At 42.4% G+C, this 23,590-nt stretch overlaps 2 long non-coding RNA genes across 3 annotated transcripts in view; one reads left to right on the plus strand and one right to left on the minus strand.

Annotated features, from left to right (window-relative positions):
- LOC123780458 (uncharacterized) overlaps window positions 1–23,590 on the plus strand; it is a 136,420-nt gene that overhangs the window by 88,690 nt on the left and 24,140 nt on the right. For both annotated transcript variants that reach the window (XR_015723450.1, XR_015723449.1), the window contains one exon: window positions 18,476–18,592. This is a non-coding gene — a long non-coding RNA (uncharacterized LOC123780458). The remainder of the gene's footprint in view (window positions 1–18,475; window positions 18,593–23,590) is intronic.
- LOC148106882 (uncharacterized) overlaps window positions 1–23,590 on the minus strand; it is an 84,311-nt gene that overhangs the window by 6,011 nt on the left and 54,710 nt on the right. The window contains exon 2 of the long non-coding RNA XR_015723451.1: window positions 19,761–19,880. This is a non-coding gene — a long non-coding RNA (uncharacterized LOC148106882). The remainder of the gene's footprint in view (window positions 1–19,760; window positions 19,881–23,590) is intronic.

Consider the following 23,590-nt stretch of genomic DNA (forward strand, 5'->3'; position numbering starts at 1 on the left):
CATTACTCATAAAGAGAACTAATTTAAATTGGCAGACTGTGCAAACTCCTGTTCTTGTTAATCTGCCAATCCACTAGCTTGAATTTATTCAAAGACTAATAAAAAGAAAGCCGCCTAGATTATGAACCTTCAATTCCAACAGTTAAGAGCTAACCAAAGTAAATCCCCATTTCGGGATTGTGGCACTATTCCAAAAGGTACCTGTCATTACCATAGAAAGCTGGGACATTTAAAAACAGGTTGCCTAAAACTGAGAGGATGGACCCAAGGCAAGGTTCGTCCAACCTTCCCAGGCTCCGTTTCAAGTACCCCAGTGAAAGGATCCTTTCACCATCTCAACAGTAGAGCTGCTCTGAGGACTTATGGAGGCAACTTTATCCCCCCCCACAATAATTAGATCAGTTTCCCCCAAATTATTGATGTAGAGGAGAGGGAAAATCCCCTGTCTCTATTAGGGCTTTACTTACCAGTTTCACACCCAGTCAGCGTCTTCTCTCCCCTTCCTCAGAATACCCAAACTGTACAATTGTTTGGGGTTTCTAATTACCCTATGACTGTTTTTAAATCTTTTCTCATCCCATTCCAGCTGGGACCTATTCAGACACATTATCCATTTCTCCTGACCCCTTTGACTCCCATTCACTCACCAGGTCGACATTGTCTTGAAGCCCAACAGGCATACGTCTCCTTGTCAGAAAAGGGGGGAATATTTTTAAATACAGAACCCCGAAATCCAAATCTTCAGGAAAATCCCAAAACCTTAATATCTGTCCCCGTTCTTTCTCTAAAACCCCTGCCCCAGAACCTCTCCTAGCTCTGTCCCCGAGACACAACCAGTATCAGGTACATTCATTCTGCACTGCCCATCAGACTTTAAATTGATGAAAAGTATGCACTAAGGCCATACAAGGAATTAAACCTATCATTGAGGACTGTTTACAGGATTAGTTGTTCCTAGTCCTGTAACACCCTCATCCTCCTTGTCTGTAAACCACACGAAGAGGATAGAAGTTTGTACAGGATCTTGGGGCAATCAATAATAGTTACTCCTCAGCACTCTGTAATACCCAGTCCTCACACCTTGCTCATAGCCATTCCTCCTAACAGCAAAACCTTTGCCACTACAGACCCTTGCAGTGCCTTGCCCATTCTTATTTGCCTTCCTTTGGGAGGGGCAGTATGCATAAACTTTATGCCACAGGGCTACACTGAAAGCCCCACTTATTTTTCCAAATGCTGAAAGCAGACATTTTATTTTTTTAAGATTTCTATGTATTTTTTTTTGACAGAGTGTGCGAGCACAAGCAGGAGCTTCAGAGGGAGAGAGAAGCAGGCTCGCCACTGAGCAGGGAGCCAGATGCAGGGCTCTATCCCAGGACCCCGGGATCATGACCTGAGCCAAAGGCAGACGCTTAACCAACTGAGGCACCCAGGTGCCCCAAAAGTAGACAGTTTAGACATAGAATTCTCTGAAGGCTCTTCCCCGTTACAGTATGTGGATGACCTGTTTCTTTGTTTTCCTTCTCAAGAGGCTTGTACTAAAGATAGCCTTCATCTTCTAAAGGCCCTGGCTAAAAAGGGGGGTGTAAGGCATCTAAAGAAAAACCGTGATTTTGTTTGCCCCAGGTTAAATACTTGGGACACCATAGTTCAAATTAGGGATTACTCTTTGACCCAGACAGAATCCAGGGACTATTGTCCTGCTTACCTCCAAACACCAGCTATGCAGATTTGGGGGCTTAGCTAGATGCTGTAGAAACCGGATCCCTAACTTTTCAGCCCTGGCCCAACTGCTTTTCTCTCTCAAGTTTCACCAACCTGACCCCCTTACTTGGGACAAAGAAAGTCAAGAAGCCCTCATAAAAATAAAGCATGGCCTCTTGAATCCTCCAGCCCTTAACACCCAAACTATGACCTACCATTCTTTCTCTTCACCCATGGGAGAGAAGGGAATGCCTGTGGGGTTCGAACCCAGTGAGATGGGGACCAGTACAGGCCTATCGGCTCCTCTTGCCAACAGTTGGACTCCACACCCAAGGGAGTGCCACCCCACGTGAGCACTTAGAGCTGCAACTGAATTACTTGAGAACACAGAAGAAATGATCATGGGTTCCCTACTGACTACAGCACTTACCCTCCGGTACATTTACCTCTCACAAAATTCTTCTCCTGTCACCCCCAAATATTACTGCTGCATGCTGTCATTCCTTAAATCTTACTATCCCAGGGCGCCTGGGCGGTGCAGTCGGTTAAGCGTCCGACTCTTGATTTTGGCTTGGATCTGGGATCGAGCCCTGCATTGGGCTCCAAACTCAGCGGGAGGTCTGCTTAAGATTCTCTCTCCCTCTGCCCCTCCCACTCATGCTTGCTCTCTCTCTGAAATAAATCTTTTTTTTAAAAAAGGTGTTTAAAAAAAAATCCTACTATCCTGCTGCCTTTACCTTCTGGTGACCACAACTCTCAAACACACACACTTCTAGTGCCAAGACAGGATTTACAGGAGCTACACTTGAACATGCAGCCTTAGGTCTGGTTTACTGATGGTTCTTACCTTCAAGATAAAACGGAAACCAGCAAGCTGGCTATGCAGTTGTCTCCCTAACAGGAAATATTGAAATGTCTGCAGCCACCTCAGCTCAATAGGCTGAATTATTCACCTTAACCTGAGTGCCCCCCACCCCCCCTGACATTGGCAGAAGGACACATCATTAACATTTATATTGACAGTCACTGTGCTTTTGGTTTTATACATAATTTTGTTATGCTCTGGAAACAAAGAGGAGTTTGCAACAACAGATTAAAAATAGGGTTTTGTATAGAATCCAAGCCAAGAGTTCCAAGACATAACTAAGTGTTTAGCCATTATCAAAATTCCTGATCATTCAGCAGCAAACATGGAGGAAGCAGAAGGGAATGTGGCCACCCAACAGGCCGCCTTTGGAAATTAAAATCCCCTTTATCTACTGACTTTACCAAAAAGCTTAAAGAAACACGTAGAGAGGCCCAAGAAATTGCCTCAGTAAAGGATCAAAAAAGGTCTGAGCAAGCCTATTGATTTGATGCTCAATGAAATCTTTGGTATGGGTCAAACAGCAGACCAGTCTTCCCTGATTCCCTCCAAGAACAAATTCTTAATTATATTTCATGAACTTACCCATTGAAATATGGGCAAGATGGTCCTTTGGGAAAACAATATTTTTGGAAACCATCTCTAAAAATAGTACCTTCAAGGGGCATCTGGGTGGCTCAGTCGGTTGAGCAACAGACTCTTGATTTCAGCTCAGATCATGATCTTGGGGTCAGGAGACCGAGCCCTGAGTTGAACTCCATGCTCAGCGGGGAGTCTGCTGGAGATTCTCACTCTCCCCCTAACCCCACTCTCTCTCTCTCAAATAAATTATTGAAAAAAAGCCCCTCACATTTATGAAAAATGTCAAATTTGCCCTAAACATAACCCTGGAAACCACTTCATAGTTCAAAGGGACATTTTCCCTTACCCTCTGGGTCCTTTGAGATGTGGCAATTGGATTGCATCTAGCTGCCACCATTGCAAAGACAGAAATATGTTTTAGTAATGGTTTGTATGTTTTCTCACTGGGTAGAGCCTTCCCTTGTCACAGACCTACAACTTCAGCAATAGGAAAAATCCTATTAGAAAAGATTATTCCCAACTGGAAAACATCCTTGGAACTTCATAGCCAGTGAGGGACCCATTTCACTGGATAGATATTACAGTCCATTCACCACATTTAGCCAGTTATGCAACATTTCTATTGTGCCTGTCCATTCTCAATCATTCAACCTTTTAGAATGAACCGGTGGCATTATAAAAACCCAACTAGCAAAACTTAGGGATTTTTCCCACTTGCCATCGCCAAAAGCTCTTCCCTTGGTATTACTGAATCTTAGATCCACTCCCAGCGGGAGACACTCTCACCCTCTGAAATTATAACTGGAAGACCTCAGTGACATTAGATCAAGCTGTATATGAACCCAGCTTTTACTTAAAGGTAAGATGATGACTTACTTGTAAGGGATTGATATAGACCCTTCAAAGAAATGAGAGATGGGTAGAACAATCTTTTCAGAGCACGCTCCTAGGAGATAAAGACCTCAAACATCATGACCTGCAACCTGGAGATGTGGTTTATTAGAAAAGACCTCCATAAAGATTCCCTCCAGCCTGGCCAGAGGGGACCACAGTGGGTATTATTGGCCAGTCATGGTGCTGCTGAATTAGAAGGCATGTACTCATGGATTCATGTTTCTCATTTTAAAAAGGCTTTAATATCCAACTGGACCACCAAACCAACCAGAGACCTCAAACTAACCCTTTCTTGGAAAAGGAAGCAGATGATATCTGCGTAGACTGCCCTCACAAGACATGGGGTCAGGCCAGTATTATGTTCACAAGACACATCACACCAATTCTCGTGAGGCTTATTTCTCTTCCCTTTCATTTCCACTTTTGATTGGGAAAACAATGCTATAATTCAAGTGTCCCAATCTCTTGCTACTTCTGGAAACCTTTCTGTTGGATTTGTTACCATGCTCCTCCTGGGTCCTTTATTGATAATACTGACCCCATAATGTTACCTATATATAGTTTCTCCATGGTCCCAAATATTTCCATTAGTTACAGCAAAAACACCCCTCTATCACTTTTCATGTCAAGATATTCTTGCCTTAAGAAAACCCTCCATGTTTTATGCTCACTCCCCCTAAATTTTTTTAAAGATTTTATTTGAGAGAGAGCTAAGAGAGAGAGAGCCCACACGGAGAGGGAGAGAGAGAAGTAGATGCCCTGCTGAGCAGGGAGCCCGACATGGGGCTCAATCCCAGGACCCTGGCATCATGACCCAAGCTGAAGGCAGACACTTAACCGACTGAGCCACCCAAGTGCCCTCCCTCCCCCTAAATTAAAGACCACCTCCTGGGTCAACAGAACTTTGATTAGCAAAAAAAAAAAAAAAAAAAAAAAAAATGGAAACCCACTCCTTCCCTTATGATTTCCTCTATACAAATTGTGTATCTTCCACCTGTTCTAGTAGAAACCTTTTCAACTGTTCATCTCTATTATGCCAAGTCTGTTGGATATTCCTACTTGATTGCACCAACCCAATATGCACCAAACCTGATACTATCTTTCAACAACTCAGTGGTGCTGTTTTATGAGAAATATGTTTCTTTAACCAAACCACTGGACCTTCAAAGCTCTCTGATCCCTGGCTAGATCCATTCTTCTTTACAAAAATGAGACCTTGGCATTCCATGCACCCCCACAGTATACGTCTTTGTGCATATGCCAACACTCTTTGGGCATTTAATTGTTTAAATAGCTGGAGAATTACTGGCCAAGGCCCTTTGGGCCACCTTATTTTCCCCTCACAATTCTCAGATCCCATCCGATTTCCCATCACATGAAGAAAAGAGACTTATCCATAATGGATTATCTGATGAAGATCCTTCTGATTATGAAGATAATAGCTGTGATCCCCTGCAGGTTTTTCTTTTCTTTTCTTTTTTAAAGATTTTATTTATTTATTTGACAGAGATAGAGACAGCCAGCGAGAGAGGGAACACAAGCAGGGGGAGTGGGAGAGGAAGAAGCAGGCTCACAGCAGAGGAGCCTGATGTGGGGCTCGATCCCATAACGCCGGGATCACGCCCTGAGCCGAAGGCAGACGCTTAACCGCTGTGCCACCCAGGCGCCCCATCCTTGCAGGTTTTTCTGTCAGTTATCAGTGACTGCTGTCACCTTTGAGGTTTCTTTTTCTGGCTGAAGGTTGGTACCTTCCCACATGAGATGACGTTGTGGAATTTAACTAGAATAGGTCTACAAATTGTATTATTGTTATTTTAATTTGTACCCTGCTTATTATCTTCAAATTATGTTATGCCTTTCCCATTGCTGTTCTACTCAAAATGTCAAAATAATGGTTGCTCAAAGATTTGAAAATATTCGTCAGACCTACTCATGGACAATGACAAGTGAAACTTCACTTGACACAGCCTAAGATCCACTTCCTTAAACCTCTTCGTTGCTCAGACGGAGCCTTAAGACTCTCATACAGCAGGCTTGACAAATACCTACCAACTAGGAGACTCCCCCCACCCCCACCCCTGAGATGTGATGGACCTGAAGCAGGCTGTTGGCCACTCAGGCATCACAATGGGACTACAAAGCCAAGGTTGATCATTGATGTTTTCTTATATAGAGACAGGTATTGATCAGAAGGGGGAAATGATAATGGAGAGAATAATTTGGGCATGAGCATTGCTAAGAGGGGTATTTAAAAATGGAACCAGGAGGACATTAAGAAAGTAGGACTTGTGTCTCCTGTCTCAAATTCTTAGAATTGTTGCTGACCTTAGCTAAAAGCCAAGGCATCTACGGCATTGGTAGAATGGTCATAAAGGGACTTTCTGCCAAGCACTAATTCTAACAACCAATTGTATACAGACAGACTACTGTAGCTATTCCAGCACCGGTCACATTTTGTTCAAAATAGCTTCAAAACTTTTTTGCTTTAAGGGACACCTGGGTGGCTCAGTCGGTTAAGCGTCTGCCTTCAGCTCAGGTCATGATCCCAGGGTCCTGAGATTGAGTCCCGCACTGGGTTCCCTGCTTTGCTGGTAGTCTGTTTCTCCCTCTCCCTCTGCCCCCCACTTGTGCTTGCTCTCTCTCTCAAATAAATAAATGAAATCTTTAAAAACAAAAAAACACCTAACCTCCTTGGTCTCTCCAGCACACACTTTTGATTTCAGTCAACTCTGTCTCTCCCAAATTGTAATCCCTAAGAACCCCAAAGGAAACAGACACATTTTATTTTGCCAGTTGCGGTTTTGCCCTTTCCTGATCAACACATTCAAAATGTTTGTGAGGAGAGTACTGAAATGTCTTGATTATTTTTAGTGCTGCTTTTGCCAAAATATATGTTTACGGGAAGCTTTGGTAGATAGATACATACAAGTAGGTCACACTGTGATTATCTGGTGAAAATGCCAGCCCCAAATTAAGTGGATTCTGAATTATCAAAGGGAATTTTAAATGTGCTGCCACTTAAAACAAGAATATTAGATACACATTTTTTTTTCACCAATGAAACTGACAGCTTCCCACAAACATTTTATGCTCAAGCTCTTAGAATCTATTCCAGTAACAGAAGAACTAAGACATTTCTTTAGAAGCCCTGAAGTAATTTCTGTGATGCTCTGTAATGTAAGGAGTGACATAGAAACATGATTATCTCATCTCCATGAAAAGTCCATTCTGCAGAGATAGTACTTTAATTTCCTGTAAGTATATACATATGTACCAAAGGCTGAAAACTAGTTCTGATTTGTGCTTCAGTCTTTCATCCCTCCCACCAACAGGAAAGAAATAACTATACCAAAGTTTTATGGATTCTACAATGCAAAAGAACGAAACTTTGGGTAGCACCTCGCGCAGCTTACATGATAAAAGCAAGCGACAGTCTAAATGTAAATAACTTTAAGACACTCATAAAACTGGCGTTTCCTCAAAGGTGTTTATCTGAGACATTAACATGATATGAAAAGGCAATCTCCTATTTCACCAAGCCTCTACAAGGTAGGAGTATTGTTTTTAAAAAGCGAAGAAGATTCAAAGAAGCTAATTGAGCTCACTTTAAGCAGAACATGAGTGGTTCTGTTTGGTTTTTGTTGCTCTCAAGAAGACTGACTTTAGGGACCAAAAAGCATAGAACTAGATGGCCATCCCACAGTTCTCCAACAAACTCCTGTTATCAGGAAGAGAAGGCTGAAGGAAGGCAGTGGGGATTTTCCGAAGTTCATTGCTTCTAACCAGATCACCAGATCCTTCCTGTGACCAAATAATTTCATTAGTGAGGCCGGTGTTTTCCTTCCGTATGTAGTAGAGGGGATGAGGAAGGAATGGTAGATTATGGTAAGCTTATTAGGAAAAACATCAATATTCAGAGGTTGTGTTTGGGGTCCAGAAATAGAAACTACACTATAATGGAAACAACATTTCAAAGGTTTTGCAAAAGAGAAAGGAGAGGATATGTGATGAAATTAAAGCTATTTTATCTAACATTTAATGAGCCTTGTCACTCTTGAAATTCCACCTGCTATTTCGGCTTGCTTACTTTACCTTTTGCCTAGTCCACAAAGAAACTGAGTTAAATTAAACAGAAGTGATTACAAACGATCACATCAGATCCCACGCATTAGGTAGCTTCCATTCCTATAATTCTGCTATGCGGGGTATTCCTTATTTTATTGTAGCACAGTATACTGATGGGGTTTAAAACATGTTACCCCAAAATATGGAACCCTGGCATACTGAATATTTGAAGCTGAAGTTTGAGAAAACGGCAGAAATAGGTTGGTCTCTGGCCTCCCGCACATCCTTTGCCTTACTTTCCTGAAACAGGTCTCAAAACTGTCATGTGATTGATAGGTGCCCTCCCTCTACCTGGAGGAGAGAAGCATCCTTATCTCTAGATAAGAAGGGCTGCCAAGAAGCATCTGAACAGGCCATGCTAAGATTACCCCTGTTTATTACAATTACCTCATGCTTCTTGACCTATCATATTCTTGATCAGACCCAGCATAAAAATACACAGCTCTAAAAAAAATAATAATACACAGCTCTTTTTCTTCAGGTCTTCATTTCCTTATAGAAGGCTCTGGTGTCATGTATAACCTGCATCAAATAAATCTATAAAAAAGCTTTCCGTCTGTTAATGTGTCTTTGTCAATTTAATTTTCAGACCCAGCCAGGGACCCCGAGAAGGTTGAGGAAAGCATAACATAAAATTTACAATTACAATTTTACAGGTCATCATTTTTATGTGTATTGCTATTAAAGAGAAACTGACCTATACCACACATAAAGCTAAGTTACCGCATACTCTTTAATTAGCTGACTTACTGAATTCAGCACTAGGCTTGTCGAGGACCGTAACCATGAATCTGTGAATATATTTTGACCACGTTCTTAACCACTTTCAAGGATTCCAAAGGCTTAAACTTCTGCAATTTCATAATTCTATAAAATTTCTTCTGTGATTTTTTATGGGCGCAAATGTGCCAAAGACACGATGATTAAGACTCAAAATACCCTTGAGATTTGATCTGGAGGAGAAAGTACTAGGCCCTGTACATTCATATACAACAGGTGCATGTTTTAAAAATGCATATGAGGGGCGCCTGGGTGGCACAGTCGTTAAGCGTCTGCCTTCGGCTCAGGGCGTGATCCCGGCGTTCTGGGATCGAGCCCCACATCAGGCTCCTCTGCTAGGAGCCTGCTTCTTCCTCTCCCACTCCCCCTGCTTGTGTTCCCTCTCTCGCTAGCTGTCTTTCTCTGTCAAATAAAATCTTTAAAAATAAATAAATAAAAATGCATATGAAATCGCCTTAATAAATCCCTAGTTAGGATGAAACAACTAGAGAATCTCTTCGGAGCAACAATGTAGTTTGCATTACTATAAACACTGTGGGAATCCCAAAACTTTTAGATGTGATGGATGTGTTCACTTCTCAAGTGTAATCTAGGTCAATATTTATCGCTTGTACATTTACAATAGAGCAGTTTAGGTTCTGTCAATTAAATGCCTTTTAATAATGTTTAAGAAGAAAGCCCCAAACCTGTGTATCTGGGGGCAAAGCAACCAAGGAGGAAGGTGGTTAAGTGATCAGGGTGAAGATAAATTTAAAACAACTGTGGCTTACTTTCTGTGCCCCAGCACTGCAGGGGCTGGTGTAAGTTTGTGGCCTGTGGGCTCGCTGAGAGATCGCAAGCTCGCTGTCAGCCAGATCCTGTTCTCCTAAAGCCAGATCTTGTTCATTGCTGACCACGCTTGGGAATTACTTTTAATTTCAGTGGGACGTTGTTGCAGAGTTTCAGGCAGAGGTCTATATGATTTGAGTGATGGAAGACACTAGAATTACAGGCATAGAAGATTGGAAGAGAAAATCAAGCATGCTAGGTACAAGTACTCTTAAGGGAGATGTCCGAGATGTGAAGGAGGTCAGGAAGATGGCCGAGTAGGAGGGTCCTGAGCTCACTTCCCCCCACGGACACGCCAAGACAACAGTGCGTGTGTGAAAACAACCTGAAGACTGGCAGAACAGATCTTCCACAGTTAATCATAGGAGCCCACATCAGAAAAGGGTAAGAGCCGCAGAGACGCGGTCGGGAACCAAAGCCCTGGTGAGACTAACCACAAATGGGAGTGACATCACAAGCACAGAAGAGTGAGAAGATCGGACCCCACACCAGGCACCCCAGACCTGAGGGACCCATGCCGGGAAGACAAGTCCTTATAACATTTGGCTTTGAAAATCAGGGGGGCTTAACTTGTTTTAATCGGTGTGTTTTAATTAGCAGGCTTAGCTCTGGGACAGCTAGAGGGTGACAGGAAACTGAGTCCCCACCCTCAAAGAGCCACCTTTTACAAGTAACACAGCCAGGACAGAGCAGAGAGGCAGGAGTGTGAGAAACACCTGGAGTATACGTGATGGGTATTTATTTCCTCGTCTCAAAACATGTGCTGGAGGGGCAGGGATCTTTAGGAGACTTCTCCAAGAACAAAACTGCTGGCAGGCACCATTTCTCTGCCCTTACCCATCCTAGGTAGTGGGATACTTTCAAACCAGCACTAACACTCTGCCTGTCTTGCTAGGACCACAAACCCTGTCCCCGTGCTCCCTTGTGGACCTGCCCCATAAAACCCACCCAACTTCTCAGGCATCTTCCCAAATAGGCAGCCACCCTGACACACCCCGCAGGCAGCCCCGGCGGGGACTGATGCCACCCAAAGTGACTCCTGCCCTGGGTAGGAGGGGAAGATAAGCACACAAACCAGCATTTCTTAAGTTCCAGCAGTCAAGCCCTTGAGCCGGCAGCACTGGGAAAGTGCTTCCCTGTCAGGTGCCACTGCAGCCCCAGCAGGAGGACTGGGGGCAGACATCTGGTCTGACTGCTGGCCACGCCCACCAACAAAAGCCTCTTGGGGCAGCTCAGGGAGCACACTGCAGGTCGGTGTGCATGCGACAAAAATATAACACGTGGACTTCAGTGCAGAGAGAGCATGAATGCCGACACTGCCAAATCACCAGCCTGCAGTGGCCTCAGGCCCCTCAACAGCACAGGACAACCCTGCCGGGTGCGCCCATAACATGCAAGGTGGGCCTTTGCAGCCAGCTGCGCAAATGGCAAAAGTGGCTCAGCCACAACAGTAGGGCACACTCAACCCACATAGACACCACTGGAGCGTCCGGTTCTGGTAGCCATGGGGCACTGTGCTACAGGACACCACAGGGCCTCTTCTTCATAAGATCGCTACTTTCAAGATCAGGAGACATAGCTGACCTTCTTAAAAATATAAACAAGTACATACAAAATAGGGAGACAGAGGAATATGTCCCAGATGAAAGAAGACAAAATCATAGCAGAAGAACTAAATTCTGAAATGGATATAAGCAATATGCCTGATAAAGAATTCCAAGTCATGGTCAGAAACATACTCACTGGACTTGAGAAGAGTAGAGGATCTCAGCGAGACCTTAAAGACACGTAAAATACTCTACCCCTCCACCTTAAAAGCCCAGATGGGAACAGGGTCTAGATGCCCTAACTGGTGGGTCTGGTACAATGATTTTGTGACCTCAGCAAGCCCAGGGTCACAAGCCCACACCAATCCCACTCACACTGGGACACACACAAAAAAGCCACAGTTTAAAAGGCCTGAAAAGGGGTGCCTGGGTGGCTCAGTCGGTGAAGCATCTGCCTTGGGATCAGGTCGTGATCCCAGGACCCTGGGACTGAGTCCTGTGTTGGGCTCCCTGCTATGTGGAGAGCCTGCTTCTCACTCTCCCTCTTCTGCTGCTCCCCCTGCTTGAGCTCTCTGTCAAATAAATAAAATCTTAAAAAATATAAATAAAAGGCCTGAGGAGATGCAGGGATACTTTCTTCCCCCTCAGACCAGAACTGGATCTGGCTGACAGGGAGCTTGCGATCTCAGCGAGCCCACATGCCACAAGCCCACACCCGCCCCTGTAGTGGTGGGGCACAGAAAGTAAGCCACGGTTGTTTTAACTATTCGACAGTCTGCATGTGGGACACCAGACACAAGACCGTTGCTTCAAGTTGAGGAGAAGGAGTGTTCCGCCTAATCTGCGCCAACACAGGAAGTCAAGCAAAATGGGGAGACAGAGGAATATGCTCTAAAACAGAAAGAAAAACCTCAGAAAAACCTAAATGAAGCAGACAGAAGCAATATGCCTGATAAAAGAACTTAAAATAATGATTTAGCTCAGATACTGAGCTGGAGAAAAGAGTGGAAGAACAAAGTGAGGCCTTCAAAATGGGTAGAAAATACAAAAATGCACCCATTAGGGTCAAAGCATACAATAAAAACAACCACTAAAAGGGATCAATAGTAGATTAGCTGCTGCAGAAAAAATGGTATCAGCCATCCGGAAGGCAGGCAATGGAAAACACACTAGTTGAACAAAAAGGAAAACAAATGTTTAAATGAGGATAGGTTAAGAGATCTCACAGACAACATAAACGTTTGCATGACAGGTGTCCCACAAAAGGAGAGGAAGCTGTCGAAAGCTTATTTGAAGAAATAACTGAAAACCTCCCTAACCTAGGGGAGGAATTAGACACCCGAATCCAAGAAGTACAGACCGTTCCGAACAAGATGAGCCCAAGGAAGTCCACATCACAACACATAACTAAAATGACAAGAAGTAATGATAGAGAATTTTAAGAGCAGCAAGAGAAAATAAGTTTCATACAAGAGAAATCCCAGAATGTTCTCAGCTGATCTTTCACCAGAAACTCTGCAGACCAGAAGACAGTAGCAGGATATATTCAAAGTACTAAAAGGAAGAAACCTACAACCAGGAATACTCTACATGGCAAGGTAATCATTCATATTTAAAGGAGAGATAAGAGTTTCCCAGACAAAAGGTAAACACCACTAAAACAGCTTTATAAGAAATGTTAAGGGGACTTAAAAATTTTTTATTTAAATTCAATTTAATTAACATATAGCATATTAGTTACAGAGGTAGGATTTAGTGATTCATCAGTTGCATGTAATACCCAGTGCTCATTCCATCACGTGCCCTCCTTAGTGCCCATCACTCAGTTACCCCATCCCCCCACCCACCTCCCCTCCAGCAACCCTCAGTTTGTTTCCTGTAGTTAAGAGTCTCTTACGGTTTGTCTGCCTCTCTGTTTTCATCTTTTTTTTTCTAAAGAGATTTCTATTAAGTGGAAAAGAAATGGCCATAATTAGACCTAAGAAAATGATGAATAAAAATATAAAATGTGACAACATATACATAAAAGGTGAAGGAAGGAGTAAAAACAGAAGAGAACGGGAAAAATGAAAGATTTTTTGGTTCTTTTTTTTTTTAAGGATGCTTGAGCTTAAATGACCATCAAATTAATATAGACTGCAGTGTACTTACGATGTTATTACATAAGAGCCTCATGATAATCACAAACCAAATTCTGATAGATATTCAAAAAATAGAAAGCAAAATATAACACTATAGAACCATCAATCACAAAGAGAACAAGAAAGCAACAAAGAAGAACTACAAAAACAACCCAAAAAAGGTAACAAAATGGCAATAAGTACATAACTACCTTTAAATGAAATTACCTAAATACTCCAATCAAAAGACATAAGGTGGTGGAATGGAAGGAAGAAAACATGACCCATCTTTATACAGCCTACAAGAGACTCACCTGAGACCTAAAGACGCATACAGACTGAAAGTCAAGGGATGGGAAAATACTCCTCACACAATTGGAAACAAAAGAGCTGGGTAGCAATACTTGTGTCAGACAAAATGTACTTTAAAACAAAGACTGTAATAAGAGACAAAGAAGGGCATTACATAATGATAAAGGGATCAACCCAACATGAGGCTATAACGGTTATAAATATCTCCACACCCAACACTGGAACACCGAACTACATAAAGCAAATATTAACTAATGGACATAGAGAAAATGATGGTAATACAATAACAGTAGTTCACGGTAACACTCCACTTACATCAGTGGATGAATCATTCAGGCAAAAAAATCAACAAAGTCTAATGACACCTTAGACCAAATGAACTTAAATGGCACATACAGAACATACCATCCAAAAACAACAGAATACGCATTCTTTTCAAGTGCACATGGACCACACTCCAGAATAGACAGAGTATCAGGCTACAAAACAATCCTCAAATTTAAGAAGATTGAAATCGTACCATGTATTTTTTTTCTGATAACAGTATTGAAACTAGAAATGGAATTAAAAGAAAAAAATTGCAAGAAACAAATATATGGAAACTAAACATGATACTAAACAACCAGTGAGTCAGTGAGGCAATCAAAGAAATACAAAAATAATAATAAATGGAGACAGATTAAAATGAAAAAAGAAACTGGTGGAAAATCTTTGGGACAGAGCTTAAGTGTTGTAAAACAGAAGTATATAATACAGGCCTACCTCAAGAAACTGGAAAAGGCTCAAATAATCTAACCCTACACCTAAAGGAAGTAGAAAAACAATGAACAAAGCCCAGGGTAAATAAAAGAAAGGAAATAATAAAGATCACAGCAGAAATGAATTACATTTTGACTAAAAAACAATAGAAAATATCAGTGAAACCAACAGCTGGTTCTCTGAAACAGTAAACAAAATTGACAAACCCTTAGCCAGATTCATCAGGAAGGAAAAAGGACCCAAGTAAGTAAAATCACAAACGAGAGAAGTAACAACTGATGCCATAGGATAACAAAATTATAACAGAATATTACAAAAATTACACATCAGCAAATTGGACAACCTAGAATAAATGGATAAATTCCTAAAAACATCAATCCCCCAAAATTGAACCAGGAAGAAATTAAATATATGAGACTAAAGAGTTTATTTATTTATTTGACAGAGATAGAGACAGCCAGCGAGAGAGGGAACACAAGCAGGGGGAGTGGGAGAGGAAGAAGCAGGCTCATAGCGGAGGAGCCTGATGTGGGGCTCGATCCCATAACGCCGGGATTACGGCCTGAGCCGAAGGCAGACGCTCAACCACTGTGCCACCCAGGCGCACCATGAGCAGACCAATTTTAAGTAATGAAACTGACTTGGTAATCAAAAACTTAACAAAAAATAAAAGCCCAGGACCAGATGGATTCACACGCGAGTTCTTCCAGACATTTAAAGAAGAGTTAACACCTACTTATTGCAAACTATTCCATAAGTGAGAATAGGTAGGAAAACTTCCAAATTCATTATACAAGGCCAGCATTGCTCTGATACCAAAAGCACACAAAGTCACACACAAGAAATGTACAGGCCAGTATTTCTAATGAACATAGATGGAAAAATCCTCAACAAAATATTAGCAAATTGCATATAATACATTAAAAGATCATTCACCACGATCAATTGAGATTTATTTCAGGCACGCACAGATGGTTCAATATTCACAAGTTAATCAACATGATACAACACATCAGGGCACCTGGGTGGCTCTGTTGTTTAGGCGTCTGCCTTCGGCTCAGGTCATGATCTCAGGGTCCTGGGATCGAGCCCCTCATCGGGCTTCCCTGCTTGGTGGGGAGTCTGCTTCTCCCTCACTCTCTGCCCCTCTCCCTGCTTGTGCTTGCTCTCTCGCTGTCTCTCAAATAAATAAAATCTTAAAATTCATCATCCATTCATAATAAAAACTCAATGGGGTTAGACGGAACATACCTCAACATGATAAAGGCCATATATGAAAAACCCACAGCTAACATCATACTCAGTGGAGAAAACCTGAGAGCTTTTGCACTATTATCAAGAAGACAAGGATGTCCACACTTGCCACTTTTATTCAACATAGTACTGGAAGTCCTTGCTGCAGCAGTTAGACAAGAAAAAGAAGTAGGCATCCATACTGGTAAGACAAAGTTAATGTGCCACTGTTTGCAAACTACATGACAATATACATAGAAAATCATAAAGACTCCACCAAAAAACTACTAGAAGTAATAAATTAATTCAGTAAACTTGTTGGATTAAAAAAATGAATGTCCAGAAACTGGTAGCATCTCTATTTGCTAAAAACGAAGCAGCAGAAAGAGAAATTGAGAAAATAATTCCACGTACAGGTGCAGTACAAAAAATGAAATACGTAGGAACAAACTGAACTAAAGAGGTGAAAACCTGTACTTTGAAAACTATATCAATGAAAGGAATTGAAGATGACAGAAACAAATGTAAGGATACACCATGCTTGTGGATTTGAGGAACTGGTATTCTTGAAATGTCCATCCTATCCAAAGCAATCTACAGATTTAATGCAATCCTGGTCAAATTACCAACAGCAGTTTTCACAGAATGATTACGAATAATACTAAAATTTGTATGGAACAACAAAGGACCCTGAATAGCCAAAGCAATCTTAATAAAGTATAAAGCTAGAGATATCAAAATCCCAGATTTCAAGATTACAAAACTTTACTAATCAAAACACTATGGTACTGGCATAAAAACAGATACGTAGACCAATGGAACATAATAGCTCAGAAATAAACTCATGCTTATGTGGCCAAATATACCCATGATAAAGGAGGCAAAATATACAATGCTGAAAAGATAGTCTCTTCAAACTAATGGTGTGGAAAAACTAGACAGCTATGTGCTAAACAATGAAACTGTACCACTTTCTTACAGCATAAAAATAAACTAGAAATGGATTAAGGACCTAAATGTTAGACCTGAAAGCATAAAATTCCTAGAAAAAAATATAGGCAGTAATTTCATTGACATTGGAGATAGAAACATTTTTCTAGGTATATCTCCTCAGACAAGGAAAATAAGCAAAAATAAACTCTTGGGATTACACTTAAGACAAACAAAAAACTTTTGCATGACCAAGAAAACTATCAACAAAATGACAAGACAACCTATTGAATGGGAGAAGATATTTGCAAATGATCTGATAAGGGGTTAATATCTAAAATATATTAAGAATTTACACAACACCCCCCCCAAAAAAACGCACAAGTAATCCAATTGAAGAGCGGGTAGAGGCTCTGAAAAGACATTTTTCCAAAGAAGACATACAGATACCCAACAGACACAAGAAAAGATGCTCGACATCACTCATCATCAGGGAAATACAAATCAAAACCATAATGAGGGGCGCCTGGGTGGCACAGCGGTTAAGCGTCTGCCTTCGGCTCAGGGCGTGATCCCGGCGTTCTGGGATCGAGCCCCACATCAGGCTCCTCCGCTATGAGCCTGCTTCTTCCTCTCCCACTCCCCCTGCTTGTGTTCCCTCTCTCGCTGGCTGTCTCTATCTCTGTCAAATAAATAAATAAAATCTTTAAAAAAAAAAAAACCATAATGAAATATCACCCTACACCTGTGAGAATGCCTACAATCAAAAACACAAGAAATAAGTGTTGTCGAGGATGTGGAGAAAAAGGAACCCTGTTGCACTGTTGATGGAATGCAAAGTGGTGTACCTACTGTCAAAAACAGTACAGAGTATTCTCAAAAAATTAAAACTACAAATACCATATGATCTAATAATACCACTACTGGATATTTACCCAGAGAAAACAAAAATGCTAATTCAAAAAGATACATGCACTGCTATGTTTATTGCAGCATTATTTTCAGTAGCCACAATATGGATGCAAACCAAGTGTCCATCCATAGATGAAAGAATAAAGATGTGGTGTGTGTGTGTGTATAATGAATTATTACCCAGCAATTAAAAAATAGGATCTTTCCATTTGCACCAACACTGATGGTCCCAGAGGGTATTATACTGAGAAAAACAGAGAAAGACAAATATCATATGATTTTAGTCATATGTGTAATTTAAGAAGCAAAACGAACAAAGAAAAACAAGAAAACCAGACTCTCAAAGAGAACAAACTGGTGGTTGCCAGAAGGGAGGTGGAGAGGGGGAGAAACAGACAAAGGGGATGAAGTGGGATAGACTTCTAAATAAGTCATGGAAATAAAAGTACAGCATAAGGAATGTAGTCACTAAGAGTTAAATAATATTTGGTGACAGATGGTGACTACACTTATCAATGCTGAGCAATGTTTAAAATTGTTGAATCATGTGCACCTGAGGTTAATATAGCACTATATTTTAATTATACAATAAAAAATTCTAAAAGAGATCTAGAGTTTTCCTTATACTTCCTGTGGTATCTGCTAAATTCTGCACATGTCCGTTTTTAAAAATTAATTTCCGCACTATACATCAGCATCTTGGAAAGGTCCTTCACCACACATTTTTAAGAATTTTTTATTTAACTGACCCACATAGTAGTTGAAGATCAAAACCTGGAGAAGTAAAGAGATGTGTTCAGACTCAGAGCTGGCAGGTTGATGAGATCACAGGGTGATCCCCAGTGACCTCTCTCCTCACGTGCTCTCCTCTCTCCCTGCTCCAGGTGCTGATTCACAGAGCTTAGGAGCTGGCACACGGTACACGAAGCCGGTGTCTGCAGAACCCTGACCCACGCACCCAGGGACACCAGAGACTGTGCCCAGGATATGGTCCAGAGAAGGTGATAAGCAAGTACAACTATTAGAAAACAGTCTCTTAGGACTCCTTCATCAAACTTGTAGAACGAGGGGCACCTGGGTGACTTAGTGGTTAAGGGTCTCCCTGCCGCTCAGGTCATGATCTCAGGGTCCTGGGATTGAGCCCCAATGTGGGCTCCCGCCTCAGTGAGGAATCTGCTTCTCCCTCTCCCTCTGCCCCTTCCCCCTGCTTGTGCTCTCTCGCTCACTCTCTCGCTCTCTCAAATAAATACAATCTTTAAAGAAAAACTTGTATAACGTTCGAAATCACCTACATGTGTGTTACAGTTAAAATCACAAAGGAATACATCGTCATAGTAAGCTATGCATCTTTCACTATTACTCAGCCTGCCCTGTGCCGCAGATCAAAAGAACGGCAGGGAACTGGCATTCACAAGTGTAGTTTTCGTCTTACAAAGAAACGACAAGCGAGTTCACGCTTGATCCTCCCCGGCAGAGATTCTGATGATGTATAAATAAAACTGCTGACTAGAAGGCCCTCTAGCAGACTACCCTGCGCAGGGGAAGTTTCAGCATCATCCTTTAGCTCCAATACAGGATGACAGAAGCTCTTTTCCTCAGCAGTCCAGGGAGACGCACAGGATCACCGCAAATCTTTCCTAGTCCTAGGGTTAATGAGAGTATCAGGCTACTCGGACAGCTTTAGAAGTTCTCAAGGTACTGAAATAACACCGCCTTTCTCTGTTCGATCTCATTGAGCACTAAAAACAGAGCTATAATATTAATTGAAGTCTAATGTACACATGATTCCTACAAAACCTCCATGGCACTACTATACACTGGATTAAAACATCTCAGAAAGTCATGCTTGTAAATATCGAGGGGGATAAAACACAAGATACAACTTACATTCCACACCTGTCAGAGGCATGAAATCAACTCTGGTCGCATCACGGCCTTTTCTGGGCTTTGAGTTTGGAATTTACCAGATAGGATAATATTTCCAGTCCCCCAGGCTCATGATCTCTCACGATCATCATAATGAACCATTAGAGAGATGGAGCGTACATGGACACAGCGCTAACCACATATTAACAGAGGAAGTTCAGTGAGAGGCCTACTTTGAAAAAGGAGCCTATGTGCAGAAGGGGGTAGCACAGAATCCCAGCACCACTGAGCTGACTTACTTACCGATCAGAAGTGTGAAGTCAGTGTCTGCTCCTCGTCCAAGCTTGAACTCGGGGTCCACACCACGGCAGGCGCAGCACGAACTGTAGATCACACTCCTCGGATTTCTTCTAGAACTGTGACCTGAAAAGGAAAGAAAGTATTTTTGATTATCCTTGTTGAGGATACAAACCAATTTCTCTAAGTAAAGATTCTGCATGAAAAAGAGAGAAATACACCAGTCTTTTACTAGCCCTATAACAGAAACCCTTCCAGCCACCACACACCCTTAGGAGAAAAATGCCTAGACGTAAAGATTGTCCAGGCTTGACGTGCTGCAAACCCATTATGTCATCAGCTGTGACCATTTCGTGACTTCACATTAAATTTGGTAGGATTCATGCTTATGGTTGACGATACTGATCAGCCTTTTTTGCTTATTTAAACCACTGTCCCTGAGGTTAAATAACCTATTAGCCCTACATTCATGGATGAGGAAATGTTTTTTCACTTGTAGTTTAATGATTCTAATGAGAGATGAGGATCCTGCACTAGGTGGCAAGGGTCAGTTGGGTTTTGTATAAGCATTGTTACTCAAGGACCTGTAATCACCTTGCAAAACTGGACTGAGCCTCTTAAGATACTAAGCAAGGAGGGGGGCTGGCTCAGTCGGGAGAGTATGTAACTCTTGATCCCAGGATCGTGAATTCAAAGCCCAGACTGGGCGTAGAGCTTAATTTAAAAAAAAAAAAATGCCACAGGATGCCAAGCAAGGAACAATTTACACACACATTCCAAAGTGATCCATTTTAGAGAAGCATGCACACTTGGTGTGTGTAGCTAGAGCCTCAAATTATTCACTGTGGGAAAGGTCTTAAACCATATCCTAATGATATAAACCATCAAGGTACTTCTATCCCCAAACCTGACCGATTACATACTGCCAAAGTACAACACGGCACCTGCTGCATCAAAACTGGAGGGAAAATGACTACTGGTCAGTGGCTAAAGATTTTCTTTTTTTTTTTTTTTAACTTATTTATTTGTCAGAGAGAGAGAGAGCACAAGCAGGGGGAGTGGCAGGCAGATGGAGAAGCAGGCTCCCTGCTCAGCAAGAAGCCCAACACGGGACTCAGTCCCAGGACCTTGGGATCATGACCTGAGCCGAAGGCAGACGTTTAACCAACTGAGCCACCCAGGCGTCCCTGGTCAGTGGCTAAAAGATTTAACAGACTAACAGCAGTAAGAGGTACAGGATATTCCCTCTCATTGCAGCACTCATCCCCAGATCTCCACAGGGCTCTCCCCCTACTTCCTTCCCATCTTATGTCACCTTCTCAATGATGCCTTCGCTGTCCAATCTACCTGAAGGTGCAAATCCCCCGGCCTCCCCATGCCCTGAGCCCCCCTGCCTAAGTGTGGTGCATAGGATGGATCATTATCCATCATCGTATATATATACTTGTCTCAACAATCGTATTTTTTCATTCTCCCCCACCAGACTGTGAGCCCCATGTAAGCAGAGGCATTTTTTTGGTCTCTTTAATGGCTGTGTTTCCATTATTAAGATCAGTAAATGACGATTCAACTTCGGCCATCAGCCGTAAAGTTCCTGCCATTGCAGCGTTGACCCTGTTAATTGCGTAGTGTGCACCTTTCTGGGTATCCTACCATATAATCGCATTCTCCTACAAAAGCCCATTAAAAACAGATACCATTTCTTCAGTGTGTTAAACAAATATCACCTGTCTCCAGTTCTAATTAAAGATAGAAGCAATTACAGCTCTATAAACATAACTGTAATCTGCTCTTGGTTTTTGTATCTTCTCCCATATTCCTCAGATTGATACTCAAACCATGATTTCTTTAGCAAGCTTGGTTGGGAGTCTCGGTCGAGATGGCAGAGTAGGAGGACCTTACCTCTTCCCCTGGATACAGCCAGGCTACAACTACACAGAGCGCATCTCGCTCTGAGAACAACCCAAGTACTAGCAGAACTAGTCACCGCTAAAGATACAAAGAAGAAGCCACATCAAGAAGAGTGGGAGCAGCAGAGCTGCAGTCTGTTCAGGACCCACATTCCTCGTATCACTGAGAGGGAAAGCACGGATGCACATGTTCTCCCTGAGGAACAAGGGTTTCAAGGTCCACGTCAGGCACCCCCCCCCCGGGGACCTGGACCAAAAAGATGAGGTCCCCTAATATCTTTGAAATCAGCCGTGCTTAACTCCAGGAGTGGGACTTCACTCTGGGAGAGCCATGGGGTGTTAGGAAGACGAGACTCTACTTTTAAAAGGCCCATGCACAAACTCACTTGCTCTGAGATGCAGCGCAGAGGCAGCACTTTGAAAAGTGCCGGCGCCACATGTGACGGAGATTTACTGACTAATTGCAGGGTATGTGCCAAAGGGGCAGGGATGTATAGGAACTTTGGCCAGGAATGGGAGCATTGGTGGGTGCCATTTTTCTTGCCTTCTGCCTAGGCGGCCCGACGTGGGTGGGCACCAGTTCTGACGCTCTCCATCTACCTTGTCAGAACTACACATCCTACCCCAAAGCAGCGCCTCCAAATCAGCTCCTGCCAGATCAAACTCATCAGCAGCCTTGGCTGGGAGAGCAGCCCCCTCAATATAGCTGCGCCTCTGACCCATCTGGTGGGCAGCCTTGGCTGGGACTGGCAGCCCTCCAAAACACCTCCTATCCCAGGACAGTGGGGAGGCAACATTTACCACCAGTGTGTCCATAACAGTCATGGCTGGACCTCACAGCCCAGCACACCCCTAGCAGTCATGGCCACAACAAATTGGTGCATTCAACCCACACGGGACACCCCTGGGACACCTGGTTCTGGTGCTCAGGGAAGATCGTGCTTTTGGCCCCCACAGGACGCTTTCTACATAAGACCACTCCTTGAAGACCAGGGGACATAGTCGATCTGCCTAATACATAAAAACAAACAAGAGAGGGGCGCGGGGCTGTCTCAGTCAGGGGAGCATGTGACTTGATGTCAGGGTTGTGAGTCTGAGGCCAACACTGGGAGTGGAGATCGCTTAAAAAAAAAAAAACAGGAGAGAGACAAAAAAGGACACAGGAATATACTCTAAATGGAAGAACAAGACAAAACCTCAAAAAAGAACTAAACAAAGTGGAGATAAGCAATCTACCTGATAATGAGTTCAAAATAATGGTCATAAAGATGATTGCTGGAAGTGAGAGAAGAGTGGATGAACTCAGAACTTCAACAAAGAGAAGATTAACAGCAGATTAGAGGATGCAGAACAGCTCCGGAATCTGGAAGATAGGGTAGTGGAAATCACTGAAGTTGAAAAGCAAAAAAAAAAAAAAAAAAAAAAAATTTAATGAGGATAGTTTAAAGAGACCTCTGGGACATCAAGCATATTAACATTCACATTTCTTGGTAGGGGTTCCAGAAAGAAGAGAGAGAAAAGAGCACAAAACATATCTGAAGAAATAATAACTTAAAACTTTCGTAATTGGGGAAAGAAACAGATCCAGGAAGCACAGAGGGCCCCAAATATGATGAATCCAAAGTGGTACTCAACAAGATACAATAATTAAAATGTCAAAGATAAAGAATCTTAAAAGCAGCAAGAGAAAGCAACTAACTACATACAAAAGAACTTCCATACAGCCATCATCTGCTCTTTCAGCAGAAGCTTTGCAGGCCAGCAAGTAGTGGCATGATTTTTATCAGTTTTTATCAGGCATAGTTGTTCTTATAACTATTGTTTACTCATTAATATGGATTTTTTAAAAGATTTTATTTATTTGGCATAGAGAGAGACAGCGAGAGAGGGAACACAGCAAGGGGAGTGGGAGAGGCAGAAGCAGGC

This window comes from Ursus americanus, chromosome X (genome assembly GCF_024610735.1).
Source record: "Ursus americanus isolate L20-20 chromosome X, mUrsAme1.1.p, whole genome shotgun sequence".
NCBI classification, from domain to species: domain Eukaryota; kingdom Metazoa; phylum Chordata; class Mammalia; order Carnivora; family Ursidae; genus Ursus; species Ursus americanus.